This window comes from Octopus bimaculoides, chromosome Z (assembly GCF_046866305.1).
Source record: "Octopus bimaculoides isolate indiv1 chromosome Z, ASM4686630v1, whole genome shotgun sequence".
In the NCBI taxonomy this organism is placed as follows: domain Eukaryota; kingdom Metazoa; phylum Mollusca; class Cephalopoda; order Octopoda; family Octopodidae; genus Octopus; species Octopus bimaculoides.
In genome coordinates this window covers 8,288,182-8,310,681 of record NC_142944.1, presented here as the reverse complement: position 1 = coordinate 8,310,681, position 22,500 = coordinate 8,288,182, and the positions used below count along the sequence as shown (strand labels likewise).

Sequence of the window (22,500 nt, the reverse complement as noted above, 5' to 3'; positions counted from 1 at the left end):
CATGCTGGAGCATCACCTTCAAGAATTCTTAGTCAAATGAATAGACTTCAGTACATACTTAACTTTTTTTTTTTTACTAAGCCTGGTACATAGTCCATCAATCTCTTTTGCTGAACTGCTAAGTTATGGGGACATAAACACACCAACAACAGTTGTCAAGTGGTAGTAGAGGTCAAACACAGACACAAAGGCACACACACATAGATATATATACATATATATATATATACGACGGGATTCTTTCAGTTTCCGTCTACCAAATCCACTCACAAGGCTCTGGTCAGCTTGAAGTTATAGTAGAAGACACTTGCCCAAGGTGCAACACAGTAGGACTGAATTTGGCAGCATATAGCTCGGAAGCAAGCTTCTTACCACAGAGCCACCCCTATATATATATATATATATATATATATACACACACACACACATATATATGTATGCATACATCATCATCATCATCATCACTTAACGCCCTTGCCCCATACTGGCTTGAAGTGGTCAATTTGAGTAGGACCCAATGAGTCCAAACATTGCTTCATTCTCCAGCGTCTGCTTTGACAAGGTTTCTACAGCTCAATGTTCTTCCCGATGCCAACCACTTTACAACAGAAAGGTGCACACATCTTGTCAGGGTGTAAAATAGCACTTACTCAAAAGAGAAACAAGTGGCCCATGACAAGGTGCTTGCAAAACTTGCTCATACCCTGGAACAGAAATGATTCAAGAAATAGCATTAGCAAGGGAAAGCAACTCTGGCAATCAAGTTTGTGGAGGAAGGAGAAATGTTTGTGAGTAGAGAAGAAAAGGACAGCTGGTCTCCGACATGGAACCTAATCGTGGAATAAGAAAGTAAAACTGAGAAAGGTTGCAGTTCCTTGAAGACATATGTAGTTTTGTGATCCGAAAAGTCAAAGAAAATAATCTTGATCAAGTTCACAGTCCTTTGGGAACTGGGGTGTGATTAACCCTTTTTGCCTTGCTTCCCAACCACATGGTTCCAGGTTCAGTCCCATTGTGTGGGCGCTTGGGTATGTGTCTTCTACTATAGCCTTGGGCCACCCAAAGCTTTCTGAGTGAATTTGGGTGACGGAAACTGAAAAAAGCTCATCAGGTGTGTGTGTCTGCATATGTTTGTGTGTGTGTATGTGTTTTTGTACCCCTACCATTGCTTGACTGCCGATGTTGGTGTGTTTACATTCCTGTAACTTGGCAATCCGGCAAAATAGACCAATAGAATAAGTACAAAAAATAAGCCCTGGAGTCGATTTGTTTGACTAAAGGCAGTGCCCCAGCATGGCTGCAGTCAAATGAGTGAAACAAGTAAAAGAATAAAAGAATATATGGCCAAAATAGTCTGTTTTATGTTCCAACTGGCCAGACCCTACCTCTTACAATATTTGTCTTGGGCAAGTGTCTTCTACTATAGCCTCAGGCTGACCAAAGCCTTGTTAGTGGATTTGGTAGATGGAAACTGAAAGAAGCCCATCGTATACATGTATATGTATATATATATATATATATATATATATATATATGTATGTGTGTCTGTGTTTGTCCCCCTAGCATCGCTTGACAACTGATGCTGGTGTGTTTACATCTTCGTAACTTAGCGGTTCGGCAAAAGAGACCGATAGAATAAGTACTAGGCTTCCAAAGAATAAGTCCTGAGGTCGATTTGCTCGACTAAAGGCGGTGCTCCAGCATGGCCACAGTCAAATTACTGAAACAAGTAAAAGAGTCACATCATTAAAATCTCCAGCCTACAAGATAAAACAGGATAAATGCGAATGAATGCAAATGAATAAGCATTACATTTGATAAAGTAATCTGAGTGTTAATGGGTTAAGCCTTTGAATGGAAGTGTGACAAGTAGAAGAGCCTGCTGCAAGATTGCTGAAAGAAAGGATGGCAAGTCATCGTTATTCCTATTTGAAGTTGGCTGCAGGGGATTCACAGCCTAGTCATCAGTATGGAGGATGCTTACAACCATTGGAGTACAAGGTAAAGGCTCATGGCTTAGTGGTTAGGGTGTTGAACTCAAGAATGTAAGATTGTGGTTTCGATTTTTGGACTGGGCAACATGTATTTTTGAGCAAAAAATAATTCATTTCACATTGCTTCAGTCCACTCAGTGGGCTGAGTCCGGTGGCACTGGCAACGACCACGCTCGAATGTTGTTTTTTATGTGCCACCAGCACATGTGCCGGTAAAGCGATGCTGGCAACGATCATGCTCGAATGGTGCTTTTCACATGTCACCAGCATGGTGGCCCTGGCAATGATGACACTCAAATGTGCTTTTAACGTTCCACAGGCACAAGTGCCAATCAGGTGGTACTGTCATCAGCCATGTCAGCAATTTTGATTTTGATTTCACTTGCCTCAGTGTCTTCACAAGCAAGGTTTATTGTCCAATGAATGAGGGGTATTCATAAATGGTCTGGTTACACCCATGAGCTATGGTCTCACTTGGCTTGTCGGGTCTTCTCAAGCACAGCATATCTCCAAAGGTCCCGGTCACTAGTCATTGCCTCGGTATGGCCCAATGTTCAATGGTCGTGCTTCACCACCTTATCCCTGGTTTTCCTGGGTCTACCTCTTCCACAGATTCCCTCAACTGCTAGGGTGTGACACTTTTCACACAGCTGTCCTCATTCATTCGCAACACATGACCATAACAGTGCAGTCGTCTCTCTTGCACGCTACATTTGATGCTTCTTAAATCCAACTTTTCTCTCAAGGTACTTACACTCTGTCGAATATGCACACTGACATTACACATCCAGCAGAGCATACTGGCTTCGTTCCTTGCAAGCTTACGCATGTCCTCAGCAGTCACAGCCCATGTTTCACTGCCATGTAGCATGGCTGTTCTCACACATACATCATACAGTCTACCTTTTACTCTGAGTGAGAGGCCCTTTATTACCAGCAGATGTAGGAGCTCTCTGAACCTTGCCCAGGCTATTCATATTCTAGCAGCTACACTATCAGAGCATCCACCACTGCTACTGACTTGGTCCCCTAGGTAACGGAAGCTATCAACTACTTCTAGTTTTTCTCCCTGGAATGTAGCAGAAGTTGTTCTCTGCACATTTTCAGTGTTTATTGCACCTGAACATCTGCTACATACAAAAGCTAACTTCCTAGTTAACCTTCCTTTGATATTGCTGCACCTCTTATGTGTCCATAGCTTACACTGGGTACATCTTATGGAGTTTCTACCTACACCTTTTCTACAGATCAAGCAGGGCCATCTACCTGAAGGGATTTGTGGTTGTATATGTATATATGTGTGTGTGCATATATATATATATATATATATATATATATATATATTAAGATGTAGGTGTGGATGTATGGTAAGAAGTTTGCTAAGGCGGCGAGCTGGCAGAAATGTTAGCATGCCGGGCGAAATGTTTATCGGTATTTTGTCTGCCGTTACGTTCTGAGTTCAAATTCCGCCGAGGTCGACTTTGTCTTTCATCCTTTCGGGGTCGGTAAATTAAGTACCAGTTACGCACTGGGGTTGATGTAATCGACTTAACCCCTTTGTCTGTCCTTGTTCGTCCCCTCTATGTTTAGCCCCTTGTGGGAAAAAAGAAATAAGAAGTTTGCTTTCCAGTCTCATGGTACTGGGTCCATCTACAGTGATTTTCAATTTAATATTTACATGTTATTTATAGCTATATTTGTGTGTGTGTGTGTGTGTGAATTTAAATGTACAGCCAAAAGAGCTACTAATAGTTTCATACTATTATGATACTTGAACAGGCATTTTTATGAAATACGCCATGCATCTTAAAGCAATCTTCAGGCTCTGTTTATGCATTATAAATGTATGTATGTATGTGTGTGTGTATGTATGTGTGTATGTATGTATGAATGTATGTATGTGTGTGCGTGTATGTATGTGTGTATGTATGTGTGTATGCATGTATGTATGTATGTATGCATGTATATATGTGTGTGTATGTATGTATGTGTGTGCGTGTATGTATGTGTGTATGTATGTATGCATGTATGTACTATGTATTTATGTGTGCGTGTATGTATGTGTGTATGTATGTGTGTGCGTGTATGTATGTATGTGTGCGTGTATGTATGTGTGTATGTATGTATGATTGTGTGTATATATATATATATGTGTGTGTAATGTATGATGGGCTTCCCCAGGGTTTCTTTCTACAAAGTTCACATTTGCAAAATCTTGATGTATTAAGCTAAACGTTTGTTACATAACTCACTTTGTTCCATATAATGATACATTTGTTCTAAAACCACTTTTGTTTCACACACACACACACACACACACATATGTATAAAACTATCTTTGTGATATATATCTCGCTATATATCTTTGTTAAATAACTTTCAGTCATGTTTACACACACATAACTTGCACACACATCTTTATTACATATCCATATATTTTGTTATATAACTATGTTTTCTTTGTAGAGATCTATATTTGCTATTTAAATATCTGTGCTGTATTGATTTGTCTTATAGATCTGTTTGCTATATAGGTCAATATGAAATTCAATGTTATAGAATATCCAATTCTTTTCATTTGAGAGCATTGCTTCTCTTAGTGAATCTCGCAGGAACCACCCCTCTCTCTTTCTGTTTCTCTCTCTCTTTCTCTGTGTGTGTGTGTGTGTGTGTGTGTGTGTGTGTGTGTGTGTTTCTGAAAATGTATATTTAGTGTAAACTACAGATGATTTTTGTAAATAAACTATATTTACACTCACTAAGCTTAAAAAAATTATCCATAATCAACATCAAACTGGTTGCAGTTTCTTGGTTGGTCATGTTTTTACTATGTTGAATGACATCATAATCATCATCATCGTCATCATCATCATCATCATCATCACATCATCATCATCATCATCACCACCATCATCATCATCGTCATCATCGTCATCATCATCATCATCATCATCATATTACATCCATTTTTACCACGATTGCATAAGTTTGGGCAGGTTTCATTGCATCTCACCTCCTGGCAAAGCCCTCTGTCCTGTGGTACACGTGGTAACAGAAAAACATCATCAGTCTCTACTGTGTTATTTTTGGGGTGGATCTTTTGGGCATTACTTTCCTTTTTAACCGTTTATACATTTCCTATCACCAACCACTTTATAGCATAAAGTTAGAGGTGGATTTTATTTTGTCATTGGCACTAAAGGACTTATCTGCAACAGAACTAAAGTCTTCTTTACTCTATATTCAGAGTTATTCCCCTTTTTAATGCCTGCATTGCAGCTTTCTGACTCCACATCTTCAGTTGTTCTTTCTATATTTCAGCATGTGTTTTTAAAAAGAATCTTTTGTTTTAACAACTGGATGCCCTTCCTATCACTGGCCACATTACAGTGCAGAATCAGTGTACTTTATCAAGCCGTAGATGCTCCATCTCTATTGCAACACTTAGAAATTCCAAGTAGAATACTCAACATCATCATCGTCATTTAACGTCCGCTTTCCATGCTAGCATGGGTTGGATGATTTGACTGAGGACTGGTGAATCAGATGGCTACACCAGGCTCCAATCTGATTTGGCAGAGTTTCTACAGCTGGATGCCCTTCCTAACGCCAACCACTCAGAGAGTGTAGTGGGTGCTTTTACATGCCACCAACACGAAGGTCAGTCAGGCGGTACTGGCAGCGGCCACGCACAAAATGGTGTATTTTACGTGCCACCTGCACAGGAGCTAGTCCGATGGCACTGGCAACGATGCTGGGCACAGGAGCCATGACGATTTCACTTGTAAAATTTGTAAAACAAAGTCAGTGTGGCAGGAAAAGGAAAAGGATTTTTATTAATTGTTGATGATGATAAAATTACTCTGACAACTTAATTTACAGATACTTTACACACATCTCTAAAGATTGGTCCTGTTCTAAGTATCAGAATCTTTCTCTTGCCATGGCATACAAATATAGTTTATTGGCAATATTGTGGAATAGTAAGACGGCGAGCTAGCAGAAACGTTAGTATGCCAGGTGAAATGTTTCGCAGTATTTCATCTGTTTACATTCTGAGTTCAACTCCCTCCGAGGTCAACTTTGCCTTTCATCCTTTCGGGGTTCATAAATTAAGTACCAGTTGCATACTGGTGTCAGTCTAATCGACTGGCACCCTCCCCCAAAATTTCAGGCCTTGTGCCTAGAGTAGAAAAGAATATTGTGGAATAGTGCACCAAATTTATTATTATTTTATTTTTTTACTTGTTTCAGTCATTAGACTGACCATGCTGGAGCACCACCTGAAAGGGTTTTAGTTAAAGAAATCAACCCCAGGACTTATACTTTGTAAACCTAGTACATATTCTATTGGTCTCTTTTGTCGAACCACTAAGTTACAAGACATAAACACACAATCAGTTCTTAAGTGATGGTGGGGGAACAAACAGACACAAAGACAACACACACACACGTAAATACATACATATATGTTTACGTACATAGGACAGGCTTCTTTCAGTTTCCATTTACCAAATCCACTCACAAGGCTTTGGTTGAACTAAGGCTATAGTAGAAGACACTTGCCCAAGGTACCATACAATGGAATTGAACACCAAACCATGTGGTTGGGAAAAACAAAATACCTTAAAAAAACATTTGTCCATCCACCCATCCATCTTTTCTGCCCACTATTCCTGGGGTTATGGAACTAGAATCCTCAGTCACATCTTCCATGGGATCCACTCAAAAGTAACCATCATTACACCTGGCTAGATTCTGAAATGTGACCCACTGAAACCATGGATATTATCCAACCATCTCATTCTTGGTCTACCTCTTACGCCTTTTGTTGGTTAGCTCAACATATTTTTACAAAGACACCTTCCCCAATACTACTCCCCACTCACTTGAGGGTGTTGGTCTTGTCTTGCTAGTTACAGGGCAACCTCACTGGAGCTGGTGCCTACTAAAAAAGCACCCAGTACACTCTGTAAAGTGGTTGGCATTAGGAAGGGCATCTAGCTGTGGACACCATGCCAGAGCAAATAGTAGAACTTGGCGCAGTCATCTAGCATGGAAGGTGTATGTTAAATAATGTAAATTTATATATATAGGCGTGGTGGCTATGTGGTAAGTAGCTTGCTTACGAACCACATGGTTCCAAGTTCAGTCCCACTGCATGGCACCTTGAGCAAGTGTCTTCCACTATAGCCTTGGGCCGACCAAAGCCTTGTGAGTGGATTAGGTAGGCAGAAACTGAAAGAAGCCCAGCATATATATATACATATATATATATATGTTTGTGTGTCTGTGTTTGTCCCCCACAACATCGCTTAACAACCGATGCTGGTGTGTTTACGTCCCTGTAACTTAGCGGTTCAGCAAAAGAGACCGATAGTATAAGTACTAGGCTTACAAAGAATAAGGCCTGGGGTCGACATGCTCGACTAAAGGCGGTGCTCCAGCATGGCCACAGTCAAATGACTGAAACCAGTAAAAGAGTAAAGAGTAATATATATATATATATATATATATATATGTGTGTGTGTGTGTGTGTGTAATTTATTTAAAGTTACATTACATGTAATAGTTTCATAGGTTGTGAAAACTGAAAAATATTCTTCAGGCACAAACCAAATATCAGTACATTATCTATATATATATGTATATCTATGTACTTATATATATATATATATATATATATATATATATATACATACAACATTACAATTAAAAGGGTAAAGGTTTATCAATTTATTAATTTATTAATAAATTAACAATTAATAATTTTACCAAGCCCTTCGGTATGTAAACACCATTATCGGTGGAGAACTTATTTAAAAGTTCTTATACATTTATAAACATAATTAAGGGATCAGCAAATAGTTGCTTCACCACATACCGAAGTTCAGAAATAGCAGCTAAAAAGCTGAGACTCCAACAGATAGCATTGCTATCTGTTGGAGTCTCAGCTGATCCCTTAATTATGTTTATATATATATATATATATATATATATATATATATATATATATATATATGCATATATTAACATACATATCTCTTTTACTTGTTTCAGTCATTTGACTGTGGCCATGCTGGAGAAAATCGACCCCAGGACTTTATTCTTTGTAAGCCTAGTACTTATTCTATCGGTCTTTTTTGTCGAACCGCTAAGTTACGGGGACGGAAACACACCAGCATCGGTTGTCAAGCGATGGTGGGGGGGACAAACACAGACACACAAACACACACACACACACATACATATATATATATATATATATATATATATATATACATACGACGGGCATCTTTCAGTTTCCATCTACCAAATCCACTCACAAGGCTTTGGTCGGCCCTAGGCTATAGTAGAAGACACCTGCCCAAGGTGCCATGCAGTGGGACTGAACCCGGAACCATGTGGTTGGTAAGCAAGCTACTTACCACACAGCCACTCCTGTGTCTATATATATATACATATACATATATATATATACATGCACACATATATATACACACACACACACACACATATATATACACACACACACATATATATATATATATATCTATATATATATATATATATATATATCTATATATATATGTATAAAGGCAGCGAGTTGGCAGAAACGTTAGCACGCCGGGTGAAATGCTTAGCGGTATTTCGTCTGCCGCGACGTTCTGAGTTCAAATTCCGCCGAGGTCGACTTTGCCTTTCATCCTTTCGGGGTCGATAAATTTAGTACCAGTTACGCACTGGGGTCGACATAATCGACTTAATCCGTTTGTCTGTCCTTGTTTGTCCCCTCTGTGTGTAGCCCCTTGTTGGCAGTAAAGAAATAAAACAGTATATATATATATGTATGTATATATATATATATATATATATATATATATATATATATAGAGAGAGAGAGAGAGAGAGAGAACATAAAGAATGTCAGGTGTGAGAGATGAATATATTAATATCACCAGTTGATATCCATAAGATTACAATCGTCTTGCAGCTTTCCTCATGCAAAAGTAATTTTTCCCTGATTGGATCTGCTGGATTTCAGCTGTGCAGGACTCTACATTTCACTCCTCCATGTTAGATTACTATGTGGTATGGTAGCCAGATAACTCTTGAGGAGCTTTGTTGTGATTGTCCCATGATTCTATACATCCATACATATGTATGTGTATGTGTGTGTGTGTGTATATATATATATATATATATATATATATATATATATATAGGGGCAGCTGATGAAGGAGATGTTCTCTATGTGGCCTGTCTGTTTTCTGTGCTGTTTATGTTTTGTTTTTCATTTTGTCCACGTTTTTTTGTGACGTCCTGTACCCAGATATGCATCTATATATACATGTAGATGTAGGTAAGTACATACATGTACGTATATATGCATATACTCACATATTATTTGTATTATTATTATCATTATTATTATTATTATTATATATATATATATATATATATATATATATATATATCATCATCATCATAGTTTAACGTTCACTTTCCATGCTAGCATGGGTTGGAAGATTTGACTGAGGACTGGCGAACCGGATGGCGACACCAGGCTCCAATCTGATCTAGCAAAGTTTCTACAGCTGGATGCCCTTCCTAACACCAATCACTCTGAGAGTGTAGTGCAGGAGCCAGTCCAGCAGCACTGACAAGTTCCTGTCATTTGACTGTGGCCATGTTGTAGCACCATGTTAAAGGGTTTTATAGTCGAAGAAATCAATCCCAGGACTTATTCTTTTTAAACCTAGTACATATTCTATCAGTCTCTTTTGCCAAACTGCTAAGTTACTGGGGACATAAACATACCAACATTGGTTGTCAAGCGGTGGTGGGGGGATAAACACAGACAAAGACATGCAGACATAAATATATATACGACAGGCTTCTTTCAGTTTCCTTCTACCAAATCCATTCACAAGGCTTTGGTTGGCCCAAGGCTATAGTAGAAGACATTTGGCCAAGGTACCACACGGTGGGACTGAACCTGGAATCATGTGGTTGGAAAAGAAACTTCTTGTCACACAGCCACGTTATATAAGAGCCTGCAAAGATGACACTTCTCTTGGTTTTCTGCCATCAAAGGATTAAGCCACCCCCAAATTTATGAAAGGAGCTTCAACATTGATGTGTAGGCAGGACTGGTTCGAGGTACCTGCAACTCAGGAAGTCACTTGGGGCACCATGTGCTTGGGGGTGCCGAGGAGGGAATGACAAAGACAGGAAACTTCCATGGCTATCAACTTGTACACAGCGGAGTTCAGCTTGCCCAGGGTTCCAGCAACCCTAAAGCCAGCCCTGTGTGTAGGTATGGCTCTGTGGTTAAGAAGTCTGTTTCACACCCTTGTAGTTCCAGGTTCAATCTTATTCTTGGCACTTTGGACAGATGTTTTCTATTATAGCATGAAGTTGACCTGGTGAGTGAGCTTCGTAAGCAGAAATTTAATGGATGGAAGCACATCTTGTGTGTGTGTGTGTCTGTGTGTGCGTGTGTGTGTGTTGACATTTCATTGCTTAATCCGATATATATATTTATATATACATGTACATATGTATGTGCAGGTATGAGTATGTTTGTGTGTATATGCATACATACACACACCAATGTGAGCAGGGAAGAGCAGATGTTAAAATGATAACGATTATGATATACGGGTGTAAATGGATAAACAGACAGACAGGCAGATAGACAGACAGATAGATAGATAGAGATATGGAGAGATAGATAGATAGGTAGGTAGGTAGGTAGGTAGATAGATAGATAGATAGATAGACATAAAGGTAGATAGATAGATAGATAGACATAAAGGTAGATAGATAGATAGATAGACATAAAGGTAGATAGATAGATAGATAGATAGACATAAAGGTAGATAGATAGATAGATAGATAGATAGATAGATAGACATAAAGATAGATAGATAGATAGATAGATAGATAGACATAAAGGTAGATAGATAGATAGACATAAAGGTAGATAGATAGATAGATAGACATAAAGGTAGATAGATAGATAGATAGACAAATAGGTAGATAGATGGATAGATAGACAGACAGACAGATGGATGGGTATACATACGTATGTATTTATATATAAATATATATAACAGCAAATAAACACGAATCTTAATATTCACACACGCTTATGAATGTTGCGTTATGCATGTATGATGTCAATATATAATATGCAATACATCATAGAATGTAATTCACACATGTGTGGTGAATTACGCTGTACACACAAAAAGAGAGTCACAGAATCCGTTTGGTACTTGTGATTGTGCAAGTTGTATATAAATTACTAATTTACTCTGAAGGACTGAACTTTTTCCATCAACCCGCCTTCTCCCTGTCACGTTGACACGCGCTCACTCACTCTCTCCCTACCTCTCTACCTCTCAGTGTGTTTCTTTCCCATCATTTATACCACACCCTTCTCTCTGCACCTCGATTTCTCACTTACACACACTCTTTCTTTCTGTTTGTGTCCATGCGTGTGTATATCTCCCTTTCTCTGTCTCTCTTGTCTTTCTCCCTCGCTTTCTTTTCCTCTCTTTATGTCTGTCTTTTTCTCTCCCCTCCCCGTTTTCTGTCACTCTTTCTTCCTCTATATTCCACCACCACTGTCAACAAAAACCGACTGGTTCTGACATTGCTTTTCCTCCTCTTCCTTTTTTTTTTCTTTTCCCCTTCAGCCTCTCCCTACCTCTTCCCACCTCCCTTACCACACCCATCGTTGCCAACACCAATCTATTGGTATACTGCAAATAAATAAACAAACAAATAAATAAATAATCTATTTTGTTCAACATAAAATTTCTTCTCATCCACATAACATATTAACCAGACTACTACTACTACTACTACTATTATTATTACTACTACTACTACTATTACTACTACGATTACTTTAGTTCCAGCAGCTGCAGTAGTAGTAGTAGTAGTAGTAGTAGTAGCAGCAACAGTAGTAACATTAGCTATACTTGCACTGCTAAAACGAAAATATTACTACAATCGTTACTACAGCTATCATTTTCATGTTTGTGTTGTAACATACATACACACACACACACGTATATATATATATATATATATATATATATATATATATATACATACACACACACACACGCGCGCATATGCATGTGCATCTATGTTATGTGTATGTTACTTCATTCTGGCAGTGCCACCATCAAAACAACAACAATAACAACGTCGATACCAACAACAATTACTATACTACAACTACTATTGCAAAACGGCGCTACCAATGATAGTACCGATGCTATTACTACCGCCATCAGCACAAACTACCACCACCACCGCCGCCGCCGCCGCAGCCGCCAACAACACCATTCCTATAAGTGCTAACACTAGTAGTACCATTTACTTGTGTCATCACCAGAACGTCTTTTGTGAAGCATTTTTCAAAAGTGTAAGAAATTAATAATGCTGCTACCTCCACTTCTATTCTTATCTCTTCTCAGACATCAATTATTCAGGTATGCATTGTTTATTAACTCTTCCCAATGAATATATATATAATGGTTTGTATGTAGTAATGTGTCTATGCATATATATATATATATATATATATATATATATATATATATATATGAATCTGTATTAACATAAACATGCGCATACGTACATATGTGTGTATATATGTATATATTTATATTTATGTATGTAATATATATAGGAGATAAATACATGTAAGCACATATATGCATATTTATGTGTGCGTGCATGAATATATACATATATATATTCATATCTATATATATAGATATGTATGCACACACATACGCGCGCGTGCACATACAGTATCATGAGTGTATATGTATTTATTCGTCATTAATAATAATAATAATAATAATAGTATATTATTAGTAGTTTTATTGTTATATCGTTATTGCGTTATCTTTGTTGTTATAATGCATTGTTGCTCTTTTCATTATATTTATGCATCACTACTGTTACCAGCATCAACATTATTATTGTCATCATCATCATCTATATATTCACATGCAAATGCAAACATTTACGCACACGCACGCACTCACAAACATTGCATATGCATCTTCACCCGTTCTTGTGTACTATGTGTATGTGCGTGCATGTGTCTGTACGTTTGTGTATATATGTGCGCACGCGTGTGTGTGTGTGTGTGTGTGTGGAACGAACTGTTGATGTTGAGTGCTTTTCTGGCTGCTACCAGCAAGAAATCATCATCGTCATCATCATCATCATGGTACAGTTCTTTGTTATCGTTGTTATATCACCCTTGTTAGTTGCAATTATACGTATACTATTTCACGCGCTATTTACTTTCTATATATCCTCACATTCATTGACTATGTCGTCATTTTCATTAACACCTTTGTGCATACATACATACATACACATATGTAAAACGTATACATTCATACACACACACACACACACATATATCACTTATGCACGAACATACACACACGTGTGTATTCTCTGTTCGAAATATGTTTCCAGTTTTTTTTTCTTTATTAATTTATTGGTAATTTTTCTTATTTTTCTCTTAATTACGATTTCTTTCTTTCTTTATTTATATGATTTCTTTATAATAATAATAATTTCTTTATTTTTCTTTTAATTATACAAACATTAATGATGTTATTGTTGTTTGATTCAGAGGTCATCTCTGATCAATCAGATTTACTATTATTAAAAAAAATGTTGTTTGATCCAACCACGACCATCCCGCTCGGTTTATTTATTTATTTATTTATATACTTATATTTCTTTTTTTAAAAAATGTATTACTATATTATCTCAATGTGTCCTTCACTACTTAAAAACAGCAGTGTTGTGTTGTTGATTTCACTGCTGTCTATTTCTAGCAGATCGGTCGATCGTCCGCATAAAGGCTCCCTCGTTGATGGTTGTGGCGGCGGCGGCGGTGGTACTGACGATGATGATAATGGAGTTAAATGTTGGTACATCCACGATATGCTAGTACAATCATGGATGTTGCTACGATTTATCTACCAACACACGACATACTCTTGCAGATAGTGCTGCTGCCGCTGCTGCTGTTGATGTTGTTCTTGATGATGGTGATGATGATACGTTGTTTGTTATGTGAAAATTACTCGTTGCCATCAGCCTCAAATACCTAGCACAGGTGTATGGCGAAAATACAGCTGTTTAGCAAACATACGTATGTATGCATATATATATATATATATATATATATATATATATATATATATATATATATATATATATATAGGCGCAGGAGTGGCTGTATGGCAAGTATAGGCGCAGCAGGAGTGGCTGTGTAGTAGCTTGCTTCCTAACCACATGGTCCTGGGTTCAGTCCCACTTCATGGCATCTTGGGTGTCTTCTACTATAGCCTCGGGCCGACCAAAGCATTGTGAGTGGATTTGGTAGACGGAAACTAGAAGAAGCCCGTCGTATATGTGTGTGTATATATATATATATATATATATATATATATGTATGTGTGTGTATATGTTTGTGTGTCTGTGTTTGTCTCCCACCCCCAACATCGCTTGACAACCGATGCTGGTGTGTTTATGTCCCCGTAATCTAGCGGTTCGGCAAAAAGAGACCGATAGAATAAGTACTCGGGGTCGGTTTGCTCGATTAAAAGGTGGCGCTCCAGCATGGCTGCAGTCAAATGACTGAAGTAAAAGAATAAAAGAATATATATATAATGCGTGTGTATATGTATGCATACATCAATCTTTGCTTGCATGTATGTACATACATACGTGCACGTTTATAACAGATGCATTATAATCATTAATATAAACACGCATATGTTTGTGTGTGTGTGTGTGTGTGTGTGTGTGTGTGTGAAATAAAATCAAAACGAAAAATGTCGATCTTTAAATACACACATTAAGAGGTGTAGATATGTACACACACACAAATATACATGTAATTGTGTATATGTTTATACATATATATTATATCTGTTTATGTGTATATATATATGCATGTATGTATGTGTTTATATATTTGTGCGTATGTTCATAAGATGTTCACATATGTGCATATACACATGTGTATGTGAGTTTGTGCATGTGTTTCTGTGTGTGTTAACACGCGTACTGCATGCACGCAGACACGCGCGCACTCACTCATTTGACGGAATGTCTCTCTATTGAACAACACTAATCCTTCCAAGCAACATAAATCTATATCGTAACAACTGATGTTGCACGTAGGCATGCATGCATGTTTCTCACATGCACAACTTGCTTTTGTGTGTGGTGAGTACACGTGTAATATATTAATTATAATAATAGTAAATTTCGAAGGTTTCTTTTTCGGCATTTTGTTTAGTAATATAATTTCTCATTATTGTGATACATCTACTACACAAGTGTGCCCCATTGACTTTGTTTCCTCATAACTTCCAGAAAAATGGATTTTTTTTTTATGGAATTTTTCTGCAAATATGCTCCAGAAGGTGTAGATTCCGATTATTTCGGAATTTGTTATGAAAATTCTTTTCCAAGGTTGAGGAGAGGATTTTCGGAAAATTCACATAAGTTGGCTTTGTTTCCTCATAACTTTCTGAAAATGGATATTTCTTTTTGCGAAATTTTCTACAAACACCGTTCTGATGATGCATATTACGATTATATTGGAATTTTAATATGCAAAAATAAAAAAAATTGGTGGACTCGCACATACATACAGACACACATCAAAAACTTGAAAGTTCGAGAAAAATTGTGATGTGTGTCAATAATGTATATGTACAAGCATACAATTTTGTTGTTATTGTTGTTTTTTTACATATTAAATTCCAACATAATCGTAATCTACACAATCTGAAATGTATTTGTAGAAAATATCACACACACACACAAATATCCATTTTCGTAAAGTTGTGAGGAAACAAAGCCGACTTTAATGAATTTTCAAAAACTCCTCTCTCTACCCTCGGGAAAAAAAAATTACTACAAATTCTGATATTATCGAAATTTGCACTATCTGAAGCATATTTGTAAAAATATTTCATTTAAAAAAATATCCATTTTTCTGGAAGTTATGAGGAAACAAATTCGCTATGGCACACTTGAGTAGCTGTGTCGTTATTGTTGCTATCGTTGTTATTGTTGTAACACTAATTAGCAGCGGCAAATTAGCAGAAACGGTTAGAACATCAGGAAAATAAAAAAGAGGTGAGGGAGAACAGGAAATCCTTATGAAATTTGTTGGAGATCAAATGTCTCTGCAGCTGGTAGGACCGGATTCACGTCAATGGCCTACTTGACTTTATCCGGGTAATATGGTCCGTAGATGAACGTTGCTTATCCAATGTCCGAGTTCTGTTGTAGCAAGGCGAACCACGCGGCAGAGACTCCTCCCCATGCATTTCAGGAGACCACCACCATTTACGTCCTCTCACAGTTCTTGTCATGCGCTATTAACAATGTCCGGCAAGAGAAGATAACCCTGCTATCTATGAAAATTCGTAGAGCATGTCGGAATATTAAAAAAAACACCTTCTACCCATCTCTGAGTTCAGAACGTAGTCGCTTAGGTAAGGCAGAGGTCGACGATTTCTGTTGCTGCGTCGAAGTTCTGGTACCACTCGCTGATTGACATCTGCTAATACATTTGTAGGTTATGTTTTGGTTTCCTGTAGATGGTTTGTGATCGACAGGCCCAGATCCGCTTCGTCAATATGATCATCGTACTCCTCTATCTTTCTTCCCTTTGGGGCACACACATGCTGGTCTGTCCGGGAGGCATTTACACTCGAGTGCATCGCGAGTGAGTTTCTGATTGGCCTGTTCCCTTGCGATCATCGAGCTTTGATTTCAGTTACTGTAAACTGTCGAACCAGTCGTTGACTTACTCTGTTTTATGAACACCTGATAACCGACAAGTATCTGCTGTTCAGTGGCATGGTTCCGTTTATCAAAGTTTGTGTTTTTTTTCTTCTCTTTCTGTTTAGTGGCTGGATCACGCTGGATGATCTGATTGTACATTGCACCTGTTGATGCTGATTTCATGTGAGGCACGTTGATTGATATTGTACGATTACACAAGCTTTCAGCTTGGCTGATAGCTGTCGTATTGCGTGCTGTTGCACGTTAATTCAGTTTGCAGTCTGTATTTCTGGGATCCAGTACCTCAATGCGAGCAATATGGGCTTAGTTCAACTTCCACATAGTTTTCTGCACGTCCATTGCTCTCAAGGTGTTCTGACTCAATTCGCCTATGTATGAAACCTTGTCGTTTAGCATATTTCCCTAATTCCTCTGACTGGAAAGGAGTTTCATTATCGCTTTTATCACCCGAGGAATACTATGGGCACACAACACTCTATGAAGCTTCGGAATCAAGTAATCCACCGAGGTCGTTGTGACAGTTTCTACTTCAGGGAAACGGTTGTATTCATCTATCCGAAAGAAAAACTTGAACTTTCTTCAATAGGTCCTTTAAAGTCTATGCACAAATTCTGCCATGGCCTTTCTGGAAATGAGTTTGGTTTCAATGGTTCGTAGTGATAATGAAAAGTTTTTGGGGTTTGAATAATTCACCTTTGGAAACATGGGTGTTTTGCTCAACATCCTTAAACAAACCTTATTCAGAGACCTTTTGAGCGGGATGGGCTACTCGGCCTGAAGAAAATTCTAACTGGGCCCCCACCTGCGAGGTCGTGCGCTGTTTATCTTGATATGAGATCACCATGTCACGCACATATGGTTGTGATGCATGTGCCTGGTGTACCCTTATCAGACGGGTAGTCGTGATAGGTATACTGGGCTTTGTATATATTTTACCCCTGAATTAACTCCCTATGAATAAAAACCCGTAGCGCATTTCAGAATAAATATCACATAAGTTCTTTGCGTTTTGAGGTCGACTTTCAATTCTTCCTTCAGTGAGGTTCGTAAAAAAGTATAATGCTAGAGTCTCTATTTGATCAACTAACTCCACACAGCCCGCCACATTTCTAGTCTTCTGTCTAAGTAAGAAATTGTTATTACATAACGATTTGGATTGGCAAAAATTCCCTTCAAACTATAAATAAAACGCTTTTGTTTTCCGTTGAAATTCCACCTGCGTTTCATTTGCTTATCTATCAATATAGTAAGGGTTCTCAACCTTTTTTTTTTTGCCTTTGGGCCCCTTTGATTACTATTTTATTTTGGTGGACCCCACAGTCATTTGATGCTTTATAGCTAGTTTTATAGATAATTTTTTCAAAATTCTTATTTTGTTTTTCACACGTTCACTTGTGTTGGATTGCAATTATACTCTCTGAGAAATCGTGTTTTAGCGGCTGGGAACATGCTAAACTATGTAGAACGTTAGCAAAGGAAATATAATAGTTTCTTGCAATAAATACACCTGAAAACAACATTTTTTCATGGATCCTTAAAATAATATTTTGGACCCCCAATTTGCTATTTTGCTTGCTTGGATGCCCCAAAATCGCATATGGACTCCGATTGAAAACCACGATCTCTACTGGTGCTATTTATAATTTGCTATTTATTATTATAAAGTACCAATCATATACTGAGAGCTGATTGAACCGGCTAACCAATTTCAACCCCTAGAAATTTCTGGTCTTTTTCTTAAATCAGAAACCCATTATTATATTTATTAATTTATCTGTCTTTACTATTTTGCTGTCGCTCCACATTTTAACTCAATGTAAACCCCTTCCTTGACCCCGCCACCGCCCTCCACAACCCACATCGTTTCATGTTTCTTTTAGTATTTCATTTCTGTACGTATCCTTCGACATCTGCGGGGTCCTTGCGAACGACAAATGAATGATAACTTAGCAGAATCGATAAACATTCTCCCTGCGGCATTTTTGTCCCAGCTGTTTACGTTCTGAGAATCCAAACCCTGCCGAGGTCAATCAACTTTGCATTTCATCTGAACAGAGTCGATGAAATAAAATACCAGTTAAATACTAGGGTCCAGCTCTATATGATAAATATTCTTTAGTCAAATATATTCGTTCCCTTTGTATCTCAATTGTTAGATATCATTATTATCGTTTTTCAGTTTGAAGTGATGGGGTCCGCACTCGTAACCCACGCAATCAGTCTGATTGGGTAGTAGTAGTAGTAGTAGTAGTAGTAGTAGTAGTAGTAGTAGTAGTAGTAGAACATCACGCCTTATTTAGATTCGTTGCCTCTTAAGGTCAAAACATTCTTTGAGAATATAAACAAACCGTTTCTGCAAAATTTTGGTTCTTATTCTCAACTGTTGATAACTTTATACTCACATATATGCAAACACACGTATTTGCATAGTATATACATACTACATACAAATACGCGCGCATGTGTATATATATATATATATATATACTAGCAGAAATACCCGGCGTTGCCCGAGTTAAAGAGAATAATGAAATCTAAAAACGCCGTCTAGACTACGCATCATCTTTATATATAGAGATGTATATACACACACGCACCCAAACACACGTATATATATGTATATCAATATAAATATATGAAAGTCAATGAAGTTTCGTAAAAGAAGGTGATCATGTACATACTTTCTTGCTGTTGTGATTATAACATCTCATTGTAAACTATGTTCCTTGTTTTCCCTTGTGGAGCATATAAAAATAGGTTTTTTGTTGCTGCCCACTCTTGAGCAGCCAACATACAGTTGTCCATGTGAGAAGCAGGGCTCTTCCAAGAGAAGACCAGCTACAGACAGTGTTTGACCCTGATATTTGTTTATGGACATGGCAAAAGTCACACGAAGGGGGAATTGTAGTCTTCTGAATGTAAAAGGAATGTCTGCTCCTGATGGAGTAAGAGGAATTCTTGGAATAAAGACGTCAACCCCTTTTGCACATCCAGAAAGAATGGTAGCCTCGATAACGTGTGACATCATTTTCTAAATAATACTCATCTGTTATGTTCGGGTTAAAATTTCATCAACATCAAAAATATATGAATTTTCATGGGAGTTATGGCCGTTATGCAAAGAATATAATTTCCAAATTTCATAAAGATCCATTCAGTACTTTTGACGTAGTTTTGGATAAGAAAACAAATAACTAATGTGTGTGTTTGTGTGCATGTGTATGTGTGTGTGATGGGTGTATATATGTATAGATATCTGTATGTATGTATATATGTGTACATATTACATGTACATCTATATATATATATATACATCTACACATATGTATACATATACATGTATGTATAGATCTATATATATATACATATACGTGTACATCTATATGTATACATATACATCTCTCTCTCTCTCTTTCTCTCTTTCTCTCTCTCTCTCTCTCTCTCTTTCTCTCTCTCTCTCTCTCTTTCTCTCTTTCTCTCTCTCTCTCTCTCTCTCTGAAAGTATCTGTCATTACAGTATCGAAATGGTGTACATATATATGTATATGTATACATATACATCTCTCTCTCTCTCTCTCTCTCTCTCTCTCTCTCTCTCTCTCTCTCTCTTCTCTCTCTGTGAAAGTATCTGTCACTACAGTATCGAAATGTGATTGTTTCAGTTAGTGGAATAGTTTCATTTTTAAAGTGAAAGTATTTGACATGAGTGTTTTTGTTTCACTTTTGACACGTAATACTTAAATAGTGGAGGAGATATTATGTTGCCGTGTGCTCGAACTCTGCAAGAAGTTAATAATTTTTTTTGACTAAAACACAACTGGAACCCTAAGTAAGGCATGTGTAAAATTTGAATGAAATTGGTTGCGTAGTTCTCGAGTTTTAGGGATTCACACAGACAGACAGACACACATTCTCATTTTTATATATATAGATATATATATATATATTCTTAGTTGCAAAATCTCTAATAATAGGCGCAGGCGTGGTTGTATGCATGCTTGAGAACCTTGCTTCCCAGTGGTCTTGGGTTCAGTCCCATTGCGCGGTACCTCAGGCAAGTGTCCTCTACTATTAACCCCGGGGTCCCCGGGACGGTCAAAGCCGCGTGAGTGGATTCTAGTAGATGGAAACTGAAAGAAGCCACTCGTGTGTGTGTGTTTATATATATAATTCCCCCCCCCCCCCCAAAAAAAACGGAGAGAAAACAAGAAAAAACAACGTGAAGACGTGGTACATGAAAAGTATTAATAAGACGCTCAGAGAAGGAAAGGAACGACAGGCTTCTTTCAGTTTCCTCCGTATAGATAGATAAGTATGTGTGTGTTATGTTTAACAAGAATCGTCGCTAAGCGTTTTTGTTTTTTTTTGCGGCTCGGTAACGAGTCTACCAGCTCGCCGCTTTAAAGTAAGCTCAATTTTTGGCACAAGGCCAGCAAGTTTGGAGGAGAGAGTAAGTTGATTACATTGACTCCATGGCTCAACTAGTACTCATTTTATCGACCTCGAAAGAATTTGAACTCAGTCCGTCTTTTCGGACGAAATACCGCTAAGTAATTTGCCCGGCGTGCTAATAATGGTTCTGCCAGCTCGCCGCCTTGTTCACTGTACATATTAAGATGTAGAATTTAAATGAATTTTTACCTGGGCTGTTAAATTAATCCTGTTAGGGAGGTCGTGAAATGGATGCTCCCAGCTGTTGGGCAAATAGTGAAAAGGTAATATATATATATCTGCATGTACATAAGTAAAAATGAAACGAAAATAAGCTAAATGAAATTACAGGGCGGGCCAACGGTATGTTTATGAACAGCAAAGATGGATAATGGTATATTCAATAACATACGTGATAAATTTCTGATTTGCGGAAATTAATCTCTGCGTTTTGAGACGGTAGAAAATCGTTTTGGGGGCAATTGGTATCATCGGAAAATGAGGAGAAGATAATCTCAGAAATCAAGAGATTCGTGTTTGTTGATCCAAATATCTTCCACTAGCTGCTCTAAGTTCTTTCTTTTATCTCATTTCTGCTTCATTTATGCAAAATTACTCGGGCCATACATTCCCCCACCCCCATTATATACCCGAGTGTCTAGATCTGTTGGATTTAAAATATAACAACTACTATACCGATGATGTCCATTGAGGTCGAAACATACATATCAATAGCCAGACAGTTTTGGAGGATCCTTGATTCTTGAGATCATCTTTTTTTTCTTATTTAGGGTTCGTACTGCCACCAAGTGATTGTCCTGTCTTCTCTTCAGGTGACGTTATCAAGAATTTATCTTGTTTGACATGTGAATATACCCGTACCCTCACATCACACCACGCACACACTACAACTGACCAACTCCTTTCTCCCCTCCCCATTTTCACACACACATACGTCAAGATCACCAGCATTCTATCTCCCACACACACAGCCCCTCGTTCTTCGATCACCGTTCTTTCTCCCCCTTTTCTTAGCTCTCCTGTGAAAAAAATCTCTAACTTCCGGTCAGCCATTACTATGATTGACCGTTGACTGAACACTATTCAATTTTTTTTCTCCGTGTTTTTCTCCTTGTCTCCGTATTCTTTCTGTTGAAGAGCGTAGCTCGAAACGTTAAAGACTTCC

General features: G+C 37.8%; 1 protein-coding gene across 4 annotated transcripts in view; it reads left to right on the top strand.

Annotated features, from left to right (window-relative positions):
* LOC106877586 (uncharacterized) overlaps window positions 1–22,500 on the top strand; it is a 339,290-nt gene that overhangs the window by 40,203 nt on the left and 276,587 nt on the right. Inside the window, exon 1 of one of the 4 annotated variants that reach the window (XM_089365486.1) lies at window positions 12,331–12,508. The exons of 1 other annotated variant lie outside the window; for it this stretch is intronic. The gene's annotated coding sequence lies outside the window, so the exon portion shown is untranslated. Of the gene's footprint in view, window positions 1–12,330; window positions 12,509–22,500 lie in introns of those variants that run through there. 2 more of the 4 variants (XM_089365483.1, XM_089365487.1) reach the window with 2 other exon arrangements.